At 42.2% G+C, this 12,128-nt stretch overlaps 1 protein-coding gene across 3 annotated transcripts in view; it reads left to right on the top strand.

Moving 5' to 3' along the window:
• Positions 1 to 12,128, top strand: part of LOC133350328 (oxysterol-binding protein-related protein 8-like) — a 99,585-nt gene that overhangs the window by 46,461 nt on the left and 40,996 nt on the right. Inside the window, exon 1 of one of the 3 annotated variants that reach the window (XM_061564563.1) lies at positions 7,040 to 7,249. The exons of the other annotated variants lie outside the window; for them this stretch is intronic. The gene's annotated coding sequence lies outside the window, so the exon portion shown is untranslated. Of the gene's footprint in view, positions 1 to 7,039; positions 7,250 to 12,128 lie in introns of those variants that run through there. 3 annotated transcript variants of the gene reach the window in all.

Raw genomic sequence — 12,128 nt, forward strand, 5'->3', positions numbered from 1 at the left:
AAGCACCTAAAATAATAAATAAATAACCTGAAAAGAAGGCTTTATTCGAATTATTTTGTGACATTTTCACTGTCTGGACTGTTTGGTCAATTTCGACTGGAAAAGCATGTTATGAAATGAACTGTTACTAAAAGACGTTTACACTTACTGTAGTCTGGCATTCGCACACATCATACCAAACCCACAGTTGTGTACATGGCAAGCACAGACATGGAGGCTGAAGACTGCGTCTTGCGGTCTCGGATTCATACAACGCCGTCTGGCAAAGTTGGCATCCTCAGTGGATTGCAATGTGCGTTGAAACTACACACTTCCTCTTCTTGGTTCTTTCGGTAAAGTCACGTAGAAGGAAAATAATAAAATAATACAAATAATACCGAAAGAACTCAGAAGATAAATCCCTGCAGTCACGAAAGCTTTAAATCGAAATTTACACACTTCCTGTTAAGACAGTTCTCGTCGGCATCTGAGTTCGCCGTGTGCTTCTGCCGTAACACGTCATGTCACACTTGCTCACACCCACATCATCCCACTCTCCATCTCGCTTCTTCTGCAGTGCTTTTATGCCCCTTTTAGCCACAGACATGCACGTTTATGAGTGGAAATCAAAGGGTTTTGAAAACTGTACTAATTCTAGTCCAGAGATGGTGGGTATGGCATCAAATGATTGGCATCATTTGCGTGGAGAAAGAGAGAGTGGTGAGGACATTTTGGAGCAGGTTCAGAAAGAGGGAAGTCGAATTAGAACAATCCAGAAAAGGTAAAAGATGTGAGTTTGACACATTCTCAGAAATGAAAGCTCCATGAAGGAAGGATGTTGGTAAAGAGGCGAAGGGGTAGAAAATGAAGGATGCTGTTTGACACCTTCAAGGGAAGGGGGGGGGGGCATACGGTGACTTGAGAAAGAAGGCGAGAGATTGGGCAGCATGGAGGGAGCTTGAGTAAAGGACATGCTTTTGGGCAGAGGACCAAAGACACCCACAGAGAGAAACGAATTGCATGTGAAAAGTGTCCCTGTAAAGTACGGTCATCGGATTCAGAAAATGTACTTTGGTTATAAAAGTGACCAATTAATTCAACTGTCGCGGTGGTGCAAGACAGACGGTGACGCACTTTGTTGAAGACTCATTTTCTGACCCGTCCCTATTGGACATCTATGAAAAAGAGCTTCATAGCTCATCGGATTTCTCCAGGATAAATACATATTTGGATTCTGTCAGCTAACCAAGCGGGCAGCGGCTGTCTGAGGACATCACATTATGCAAATGATGAAGCTACTGCCTGGCTTCTCGGCACAAATACGCGCACTAAATAAAAATAACAATATCCTCTTTCATTTTTGCATTGCAAGGTGTGTGTTGAATATTAATGTTAAACCATGTATATCAAACTGCTGCAAGGCATTGTCTGGCACACAGATGATGTAAATAGAAAACGTATTAGCATTATTATCGAGGCACAGATTTGGTTGTGCTTTTAGCTTTACTTCATGGTGATAACAACATATATGATGGGCCGTTTTTGCTCCGTTCTTGTTTTTCATTCTGACCGGACATTGTGTCTGTTGTGTGTTCCTGTGGGGACGCGTCCCGGTGATGTTTGAAACCTCGTTAGCCCCTGCGTTGCTTCTGTAATGAGATTCCGTGACATGCCGCTAAAGCGTCAGCAGGCAGCCGGCACCTGCAGAAACTTGCCAGCCGTGTTGTCTTGTCGCGTTCGTTGTGTGTGAATGCACGTGTTGATTCACCTTCGTTGCGTGTGCCATCTATTATTCTTTTATCTTCTCTATGTTCATGCATCCAGTGGCATATCCATCCATCAGTGCGTTCATTTCCAGGCGTTTCGCTGTAAAGGTCTCGCTGTGATGAAACGCCTCATATTTCAGTGCGGTCATCTTGCTTTCCGGCGTAATGTAATTTGAGCGCACCTAATAACGTTTGACAAAATTGCTCCGCTAATTTCGGGTCGTTTCGTGTTATTCTAGTGGTATTGTGATATTTGGGCAGAAGTGTGTTTTGAGGCATTTCTCAATAGCTATTTGAAACATCCCTGTGGTTATTCAGAAGTTGAAGAGACTGGTATAATTGTATGTGCTAGCTTAGAGGTCAAATTCAAACTTTTGCAAAGTTGTATGTATAGTGGCACAGGAGATTTGTTATAAAGGGGTGGAGTTATTGGCATTGGTGTTACACGTCACTGGCGTGGGAAATTATTGAATATATTTTATCTTGAAGCCTTTAAATCGGGAACGTTTTTTTGCGAAGGCTCTAGAAACATGAGCCAGAATCCGTTCGCAAGTTTATACCTGTGCCCTGGGCTCCAGCGAGCAGTACCTGCCCTTAGGCTTCTCGTGTGGTGCAGGGTTGCAGCAGACAGCCGGGAGTTGTCTGTGTCTGGGGAAAGCGTTTAATGGTAAATAAGGGTAAGGTTACCACTCTCATTTTTTATCTCTTCTTTTTTTACAGCACTCGCTCATCGGCCCTCCATAGTTTGTGAGTCGCACAGCCAGTTTAATATATTTTGTTATGAACCGTGGGACTATCTGCTTGCTAATTGTTTGCCATAGATTCCGTGCTCCGTTATTATATTAGCTTTCAGGATGCACTTAGTAGTCCTGCCTTTAAAAGACAGTTGGACATATTGCATGTGTTTATTAGCTTACGAAGTTTATATTCTTGGTTCTTTCGGTAAAGTCACGTAGAAGGGAAATAATAAAATAAAATAAAGCAAACAATTAAATTCTCACGACGTTTCGATTGCAACACAAGCAATCATCATCAGGTGACTTTACCGAAAGAACCAAGAATATGAATCCCTGCAGTCACGAAAGCTTTAAACCGAAAAATACGAATTAAGTTTGCTATTTAGCTGCCTGTGTTGGTCGTCTTGATGATAGCCACCAGTCTGTTGTGCATTCAGGAAAAAGATATCCACAATGCAAAGTGCTTCAAGATATGTGAATCATGTACAATGCTGCTATCCCTTTGCGAACTGCGCAAGAAAATGTGTTTCAAGGTAATCGGTTTCATAGAAAAGTTAAATTAGATGTAAACTCACGTCTTTTTAATGCAGTTTTGAACAATGGGCATCCATTTTTTTTACCAGGAACATCTATGAAACTTTGTGTACATTCATTCACTTAGCAAATGCAGCAGCCATATAGAGCTTAGAGATTAAAGCGTGTAACGTGATTATAAAGTAGACCATTAGTATTATTGATCTGTTGGACTACGCTTCATTAATCTAATGCCCACGGTATCTCATTATAAACTAGCTGCTATCACACAAATTGAGTTACTATGCGCAAATAGCTTTCCGAAAAGAATTAGTTGACTGATCAATTAAATAAATAAGCATATAAATACATAAATAAACATCATCGCTGTGATTACATTCACAACAACAATCCATTTAAATTCACAACACTCCTTTTCAGTTAACTTCGATAAAAATGCTGCACTTAGGCATGGATAACCGCAGTAACATTAATTCAAATGCATTTTTAAATCGAAAAATCAAATGCATTTGCTACCTGCCTGGAACAATATTCCATAATATAATTTTACGCTTGGTTTACATTTCGTAACGCATAGTCTGCATAGCTAGAGTTTTCTTGATTTCTCTCTCTGTCGCTTGCAGTCACGACATTATTCTTCAAATTGTATTTTTCTCCACCTCACAAGATACCGATGAAGCACGTTTCCTCGAGTAACATTTACTTGAAAACGTCAGCAAAACAGCATCGCTGCCTGGTTATATAGCGGCAAAAGCAAGTGCTCCGAATAAATACCCGCACGGACTCGGTTAGATAATGGCAGGACACCACATGCGCTTAGTACAGCACAGTTACAATGAATATGAAAAGGCCTTCTCGTTAATTCATTTGTAAGCTCCACACTCCGCAGTCCGCAGTGATTGCCTGTGATGGAGGGGGTGTGTTCAGTTCCCATTGAACTTAGAAAGGCCATTGACAAGTGCTGCAGTTTCTGTTGCGCGTTACGAGTGCAGTTGTCTTGCTCGTAAATGCCTGTGTGCATCGGTGCATTGTTGTTAGCAACCACTGACCGCTTCGAGTCCAGTGTGTGCCCGCTTGGTGACCAGGCGAATTATTACATTTAGTGTATTTTTGTTAAGGGTGGGCAAGCAAAGTGCATTTTTAAGACGTTGCGCATGGGTTTTGTTTAGCCCGTGAAACAACGGTGATGTCCTGCAGAAGCAGCGAGCACTGTGGCAGTGCTCATCTTCGTTTTTACAGCCCTGAGCCGCTGGTGGAAATTCCATGTTCATATGGCCAGGGGTGAGTATAGCCCTAGGACAACCGCTGTGAACGTCCCCACAAAGTCGTACTCGTTTTAATCACTCCCGGTTGCAATGATGAGACAACGATAACTGTCATAAACCTTTCCTCATCAGGCCTTGCAGTGTAATGTACGTTTTAGGAAGTGTTGAAAATCTAAAATGTGCAACACGCCGAATGGTGACATTGTCTGTGCATTAAAATCGACGGCATACCATGCGCACAGTGTGATTTACCCCTTATTGTTGCTGCTGCAGAAATATATATATGTTCCGTATTTAGAAGCACGTGTCGGATGAAAAGCATAGCAAACATTTTTTTTTAAGATGTTCTTGTTTTTGGTCACGTTAAATGGTGTGCAGATTACCACTGCACAAACCAACATTTTCCAGCGTGCACACAGCTCCCACGGGGCCAAGCGCAGGTCTGAGCAGGTCTCTGCAGTGCGCATTGAGACACATGTGGGAGGCTAAGCTGGCTCTGGTTTCCACGGCTTTCTGCCCTCTCTTGTGATATTGGAATGTTCTATATTTATCCTTGCAGGCATGAGCACTATATTGCATACAGACTGATATGGCATAACTCTAAAACCCTTTTTTGTATCAAAGTGAAAGGTCACAAAAACGTTGTGTGCAAGACTAACGGCAGATAAATGTGTGTAATTTGCTTCTAAATTTGGAGTGGCATGCAATCATGCGATACTCTTCTGGTCGGTGTCACGAGTTATAGCTTTGGACAAGTTAATAGTCATTGATATACTTTTAACATCCACTTAGTTGATTACCAAACATATCGGTCTTGTTGATAGGCACAAGAGTAGGTCCTACTGCATTCAATGTTCGCCTGGTTTTGTGATGTGTAGTTTACACACTGCCCGCCCGCTGCAAGAAAGCATTGTCTATATACCCATTGTGGAAAGTCAACTTGCTCCGCAGTGCCTGGTCTTTGGAAGAACGGTTGTAACCTCCTGGGGTGTTTGCTCAGAGTCGCTGAAGACGTGTGCTGGTTCAACGGATTCGAGATTCAAACAATTGTTTCCAATATTTCTGCCTGCGCTGCTGAAATACACGGCTGCGTTTCTGCATATTTACAGTTGGTGCCAAATGCATGGAAGTAGCTCGCATTTGTTATTTCCTCTTAGCATACATTCTGACTCCAAATGATTGTGGGCAACTGTTTGTAGAAAATAATTTTCAAGGGTTAGCATTGAAAACATTCAGTACAGTGTCTACTCAGGGTGGTCCGATGCATCCATTCATTGATCGAAATAAATATCTTAACCCTTTCCGGTTCCAAGACAACTGCAAGTTGCAGGGTGTGTCCCGTTCGCCTCTGAATCTCGGACGTGCAAGAAGTTAAGCGTTCATTTACTTGGAGAGGCATAGCGCCGTTGTTTGCAAAGACATTGCATTCGCCGCAGAGAACTGGAGCGACACGACCGTACTCTGATAGCTGGCACCAAACTGTGCCACATGTCCTCCCGCTTGGCCTTGTGGGAGCCTTGGTACCGATACATTAAATTTAGTTTTTTCATATTTTCGGAACAAAGACTGATGACGTACATGTACACATACGTCATGGGAACGGGAACGTGTTAAGCACACGATACATGCACCAAATAGTGCGTGTAATAATGTATTTGTTACACAATGGTTAACTTGACCCTTGCAGTCACTAGAGATGCTACTATCCACCACAGTATTGAAAAAACATCCTGAATCACAGCAATTCCAAACCAAATTTACAAGTAACATTTCTAATATGGTGGTTTAATGTTGTTACATTAGACCAAGTTTCTTTACAGTTTTGTCACTGTTGTGTAATTGACTTTTACGTTTTTAACACTACATAGAACACGTGTCAGCCATTATTTGAACTTCTTTGCTGATGCCTTACAAAGCTTTGCCAAACGGCCTTGTATGTGTGTACGTTGAACTTCTTACGCGTCGTACGTAGCCGACCGTTCTCATCGGAGATGCGGGGAAAGCCTTGAGGACTCTGAGGTTGTAAATTTGAGGTCGCTCGTTTTATATATTGCTCGTAAGGCCTATACAGCCCTTAAATCTTGCTTTATTTTCACTGAACTCACTTTACTGATGTGAGAAACAACAAGTCTTAACGAGTTTTATTTGAATTGGTTTGGCCTTTCAGCTTAATAATGATTATACATTTCAATTAATAGGGATTTTTTTACAGTGTCCATATTAACGCACATGGCATTGCAGTACTCTAAAATCCCACCTCATTTGAAACTCATTAAATTCCTTAATTTATATCTACTGATATATTTCTCTATACACAATTGTGGCAGCCTCGCCTGCCTTTCCCATAAACAATTACCCCCCTCCCCCGCCCGTAGAAATGCACAGCTGTCTCTTCAGACTCCTTTGCCCTAGTTTAGATATAAGCCTTGAATAATTGATAAGAAATATGGTTCATATTTCCCTACTCCGTCTGCTGTTGAATAAAAAAAATCCCATTCTCAGCACGACTGCGGTTGTAGACGGTGGTGGTGCTCTGCTTGACAGGAGGTGTCTCGCACATGAAACTGCTCATCCTCCCTTGGGGGTGGTGGCAGCGTCGCGGGCGGAGACATGCGTACGTGGCACGGGCGGCCAGCACATCCTCGTGTTTGTTGCTGATTAAACACAGGCTCCCCGACCACTTGTGCCCTGCGGATTACAGGGGGCGGCCATCCGCGAGCACGCACGTACACGCGTTCGCACCCGTGCACGCGCGTTCGCACGCACGCTCGCTCGGAACCCGTGCGCGCACGCCCCTTTGCTGTTGGGCTGAGCGTCGCTGCGCCCTGGGCTCGCCGTGATCCGGGCGTCACGTCAGTATAGCGCCGGGGCCGGTTCCACGGCTTGTTCACTCGCACGCAGCCACTCGCACTGTGCGTTCCTCTCGTGTACGCGCACACGCGCACAGCCAGCCTTACCACCGGACCATGTAAGTATGTATAAAGGGGTTTATTATTGTGTGGTGTTACGGTTTTTGTTGAACTCTTAGTTCTTGTCAAGAAAAATAGCTGAATTAAAGACTCGTGTTCACGCAGTTGGGGTAAAATCAAAGGAACATTTAAGTTGTTGGGTGGAGTAAAGAGCATTTTTATATTGGGATGGCAACATTTTACACGTAGACAATGCTATAAAAACAGGTAGTTAATGTTTAAAAATGTGGCTGATATTTCCAGTGTTTTAAAAATAATGAATGTACATTTTGTATTTTTCTCTTGATTATTTTTGCTATTTTTTAAACCAGATCTCTGCTGACTATTATTATTTTCATTTTGAGGACTTATAGTGTTTAGTGCATACAGTGGATATCTGATATTCATAGCAAGAAATCTTTTAATTTTAATGAATGTAAGACGGCTTGTAAGGAATAGATTTTTATCTTTTGAAAATATTGAAGTAAAAGCGATTGAAACAGATCGTGAGAATGAAGATCAGCTACATTCATTCCACAGCGAGGATTATATTTAGAGTGCATATGTGTAATGCGTAGGCGTCGGATATTAAAGATGGGGGACTTTTCAGATAAACAAATGTAACTTTACAATATCAATCGTCCAAAGAGCCGGGGATAAAGGGAAAACATAATACATCAATCTGAGTTAGATGGCAGATGAGGAAGTTATTTAATTATGCTTTGAATGATGCGGCTTTCTTGAACAAATTCCCGAATGTGTCTACTGACGGTTTATATCCAGAATAAGAAAAAAAAATTGAAACAGACATCTCGAGTATGAAATGAGAAGGTAAACTTTGAATAGTGAACAAAACAGGAACCTGTTTCACTCGCATTGCTATGCTATGCGCTAATAAGTGAGGGCAGGGCTCATTGTACCAATAGATGACAGCCTCATTCAAGACTGCTGCTGGAATGACAGCCAAGAGAGGTGACACGTATAAAGGATCAACTGAAGTGGACATGCGATGATGAATTTGGGACACGTGTTGAAAGCCTCTCGCCAATGGTGTCGGCACCGCAAGGCACACACTGCAGTGTGGATTGAAAATCGCTGCCTATTTGTTTTTAAATAAGCAAAAGTCCATGCAAGACATTGCTTTGATGTTGCAATGTATTTTAATATTAGTTTTTTACCCAAATTTAATCTTTATTGTATCGGGCAATATAACCCCATGAGACTAATAATGATGAATCAGGATCTCTCGCAGAGAAATACACAGCCCTCGAGTACAGAACACCGATATAAGCAGACTAGCTTTACTACCCGGCTTCGCCCGGGACTTGGATTCTTGTCTTAAATTGATACACGGCCTACGCGGAGGGTTGGGGGGGGGGGGTTGGATGCGTGACGTCAGCAGGCACACTGCGTGACACTACCGCATGCGGGTGACATCACAGATGTGCAGGTGACATCACAGATGTGACGTCACCGCTCACTTGCCATGCAAAATATATCCATTATTGCGCCCCCCCCCCCCCCCCCCCCAAAAATACAAAAGTCTATTTTTATACTTTTTGCATTGTGTACAGTCTGGAAACTACCCACATGCCAAATTTCAAGTTTGTTGCATGCCGGGAAGTATGCTAGACATTTTGAACAGACACACATATTCACTAATTTCCCTTTTATATATAGATAACAAATAACTAATTCTGAGATCCCCTTAAGTGGTCCACACAGTAAGGGGACATCCTTACCCACCCACCCTGTTACAAAGTGTAATGTTGGTTCCATGACAGTAAAACCCACGTGTTTATTTCTCAGAGCTAAAGAATGTATCCTTATGTATGTATTTTGAACGTCTTTCTCACCATACGAAGCCAACAGTGCTAATCTGAGGTGTTGGGACAGGACATCAAACTGAACACAAAGCACTTCTAAAGAAATTAGTTTTCAATTTAGATTTCAAAAATGTATAGCTCCAGTGGCTTCCAAATATTGGAAGGAAGAGCGTTCCAGACGGCCATAGAAGCGCATCTGAAAGCACACGAGGCGGTGACTGTCTTTATTCAATGGGTTAGCTAAAATCCGTTGCAAGGATGACCAGAGTTTGCGTGATGGTTTATGCTCCTTGAAAAGACCAGCAAGATATAGTGCGGGACCAATGTGATGCGATGGGATTTTTGGATAGTCATTGGGGGGCCGGACTGAGGTCAACTCTCTACACTTGAGAACCCGGTCAAATCACAGCTTGTGGCCTGGTTTCAAACTCATGATCTCAGGGGTGCCAGCTCAATACTTTCACCTCTGAAACCACCTGGCCACCTCTACAGTGATTGAATATCTACATGTGGTGGAGTGTTAGAGCACATGGCTGTAATTTGACGAATGGCATAGAGAGAACTTTTACATCTTTTATGTTTTCTTTTTTTTTATTATTATAATCGAGTTATTCTGTTGGTGTCTTAATAAACCTCTAGAGAACAGCCAGGAAGATGACATCACAGAACTGCTTTTAATAGTTACTCCAACCATCTTTATTCACACTGAGCATTACTACACCTTTTACAACATCCTGCAGTAAATATTGTTCATCGCACGTTAAACCAGTATTTTTTTTTAATTATCAGAGCTGCAGTAAGCAAGTGATCCACCAAATCAACTGTTGTGTGCAGTTATTGCAACTGGGCTGAGATCATCTACTCGCTGCACTTAGTCGTAGGCACCTGGCCAGCTATATCCAAACCCAGGATCTCAGTATTGCTGACCCGGTGCTTTGATCCAAGTGAGTCGTCTGGCCATCTCGAGAACCTTTTCAACATGTTTTTAAAGACGACATTTGCACGAGTGGGGGCGACAGGTGATACTCCACCGTGTGCACGCAACTACTGAGAGGGCATGATCGATTCTTAAACTGGCAGTGCAATTATCACCATCTTGGAGTCAACTCCTAACTATTTTTATTTTACCAGTTAAGGCCCACTCTTTTTTCAGAAGCGACCTGGACGCAAATGATAGCTCAACAAAATGGCTTCCCACGGGTAAATTGATAGCAGCCAAATACTCCTAAACGCATACTGTCTATATGTGGAGACAACAACCGGAGGACACACGACCACAGGGAGAGCACATGCAAACTTCAAATATACAGCAGGCATCAGGGTCCCGTAGAGAAGACCTGCACTTAGCGGATATCTTTCACGTGGCTTTTCTTAACAAAACAGCCGGTGATTTGGAACAGCCACCTGCCCGACATGACCGTGCGCAACTCGATTGCCTTTAAACATATACCACATCGTCGCGGATGCTCATGTACGATTGTTCTCTCTCCCTTACACATCGGCTGATGCTGAGAGACGTTTCGTTGATGAAAAATGTATCGTGTGCTCCGACATTTCTAGCGTCGAGCTCCGCCGGGGAACACTGTATTTCCAGTAGTGCAGGTAGCTAACCATCCACAAAATTCCTATCCCAATTAACACTGTTGCGGTGTCCAGAACAAGAGGAGCCCAATTATCTAAAGTGCAAGGCTGAGTGTTAAACAAGGGGACCACCGAACACGCTAACCTACCCCCTTAATCTTTAGAATGAGAACTTTAACTTTAAGATAATATCGGTTTTCTTTACAACAATTAAGAGCCTTTTCATGGTATGTTTGTTGTTGTTAGGGACGTAGGTTGAAAGTATGAAAACGTCAACACAATTAAATATTCAATGAGGTATTTCCTATATTTTAAATGATGTATAGTGCAGAAAGTAAGTGACTTCACGCATGCAAGTGTTTATATACACGTGCTTAAATCGTTGCTGGAAAAAAACACGCATGCTTGCACACATTGTCTAAAACACCCAAAATAAGGCAAGCTTGAATCGACTTAGAAACCCAGTTATTGTAAGACCATCCACTTTATCATTATATATCTCACTCACTGGACAAAATAAAACCTGCACTTCACACTGATGTAGGATCATATTCTTTGGTTCTTTCGGTAAAGTCACGTAGATAGAAAAATAAAATACAAATAAAGTGAATAAAAATAAAAGTAATAAAAATAATAGGATCATTGCAGAGAGTGATTCCCTATTTTTTAAAGCTTTTTAAAGCTTGCAGTGTAGCCATCTGACTGTTTACGCTCTTTAAATGACTCGCCACTCCGAACCCGTGTGGTTTTATTACTGTAATCATACTCTTTGGTTCTTTCTGTAAAGTCACGGAGGTAGGAAAATTTAATAGATCACTACGTTTCGATCGCAACAACAAGCGACCGTCTTCAAGCGATCGTCACCTGAAGACGGTCGCTTGTTGTTGCGATTGAAACGTCGTGATCTATGAATTTTTCTCCCTACGTGACTTTACCGAAATAACCAAAGAGGATGGATTCCTGCAGTCACGAAAGCTTCAAATCAAGATTCTCTAAAATCACTTGTGTGGGCAACTCTCCCCCAGAAATAGTTTGTTTGAAGAATGGGCAAGTATGAGGCTATTTATAACAATGAGTTATGTTTTCATAGTACAGTGGTTTGATTTAGATGGCCCAAATATCCATTGGCTGGATTCCAAGGAGCACCCTGCTTATTTTATGATTTCTTAAAGTAGTGCATTTGGGATGAATTCCCTCAGCTGAGTGAAACTAAGCAGAGGAGGCGGTTTTATAAAGTTGGGGTCGATCCGCTTACCTATAGGTCAGGCTTGTGCTTGCGGATTGTAGAATGGCATGTATGTTAAGTGATAGGTTTTTATTGTGACTCAGTAGTGGTTTTGTTTATCCTTTTCATATTACGCAACTCTTTTTAAGTAGACTACGTAGGTTTTTTGCAGCCGACATAATTCATAGGAGATTTGATCTAGGCCACGTAATAATTTGGCCAAATGTCTCTGATAAGAGCATATACAACCCGACTGTCAAACACATT

Source organism: Lethenteron reissneri, chromosome 33 (genome assembly GCF_015708825.2).
Source record: "Lethenteron reissneri isolate LAM-NWPU_2019-01 chromosome 33, ASM1570882v1, whole genome shotgun sequence".
NCBI classification, from domain to species: domain Eukaryota; kingdom Metazoa; phylum Chordata; class Hyperoartia; order Petromyzontiformes; family Petromyzontidae; genus Lethenteron; species Lethenteron reissneri.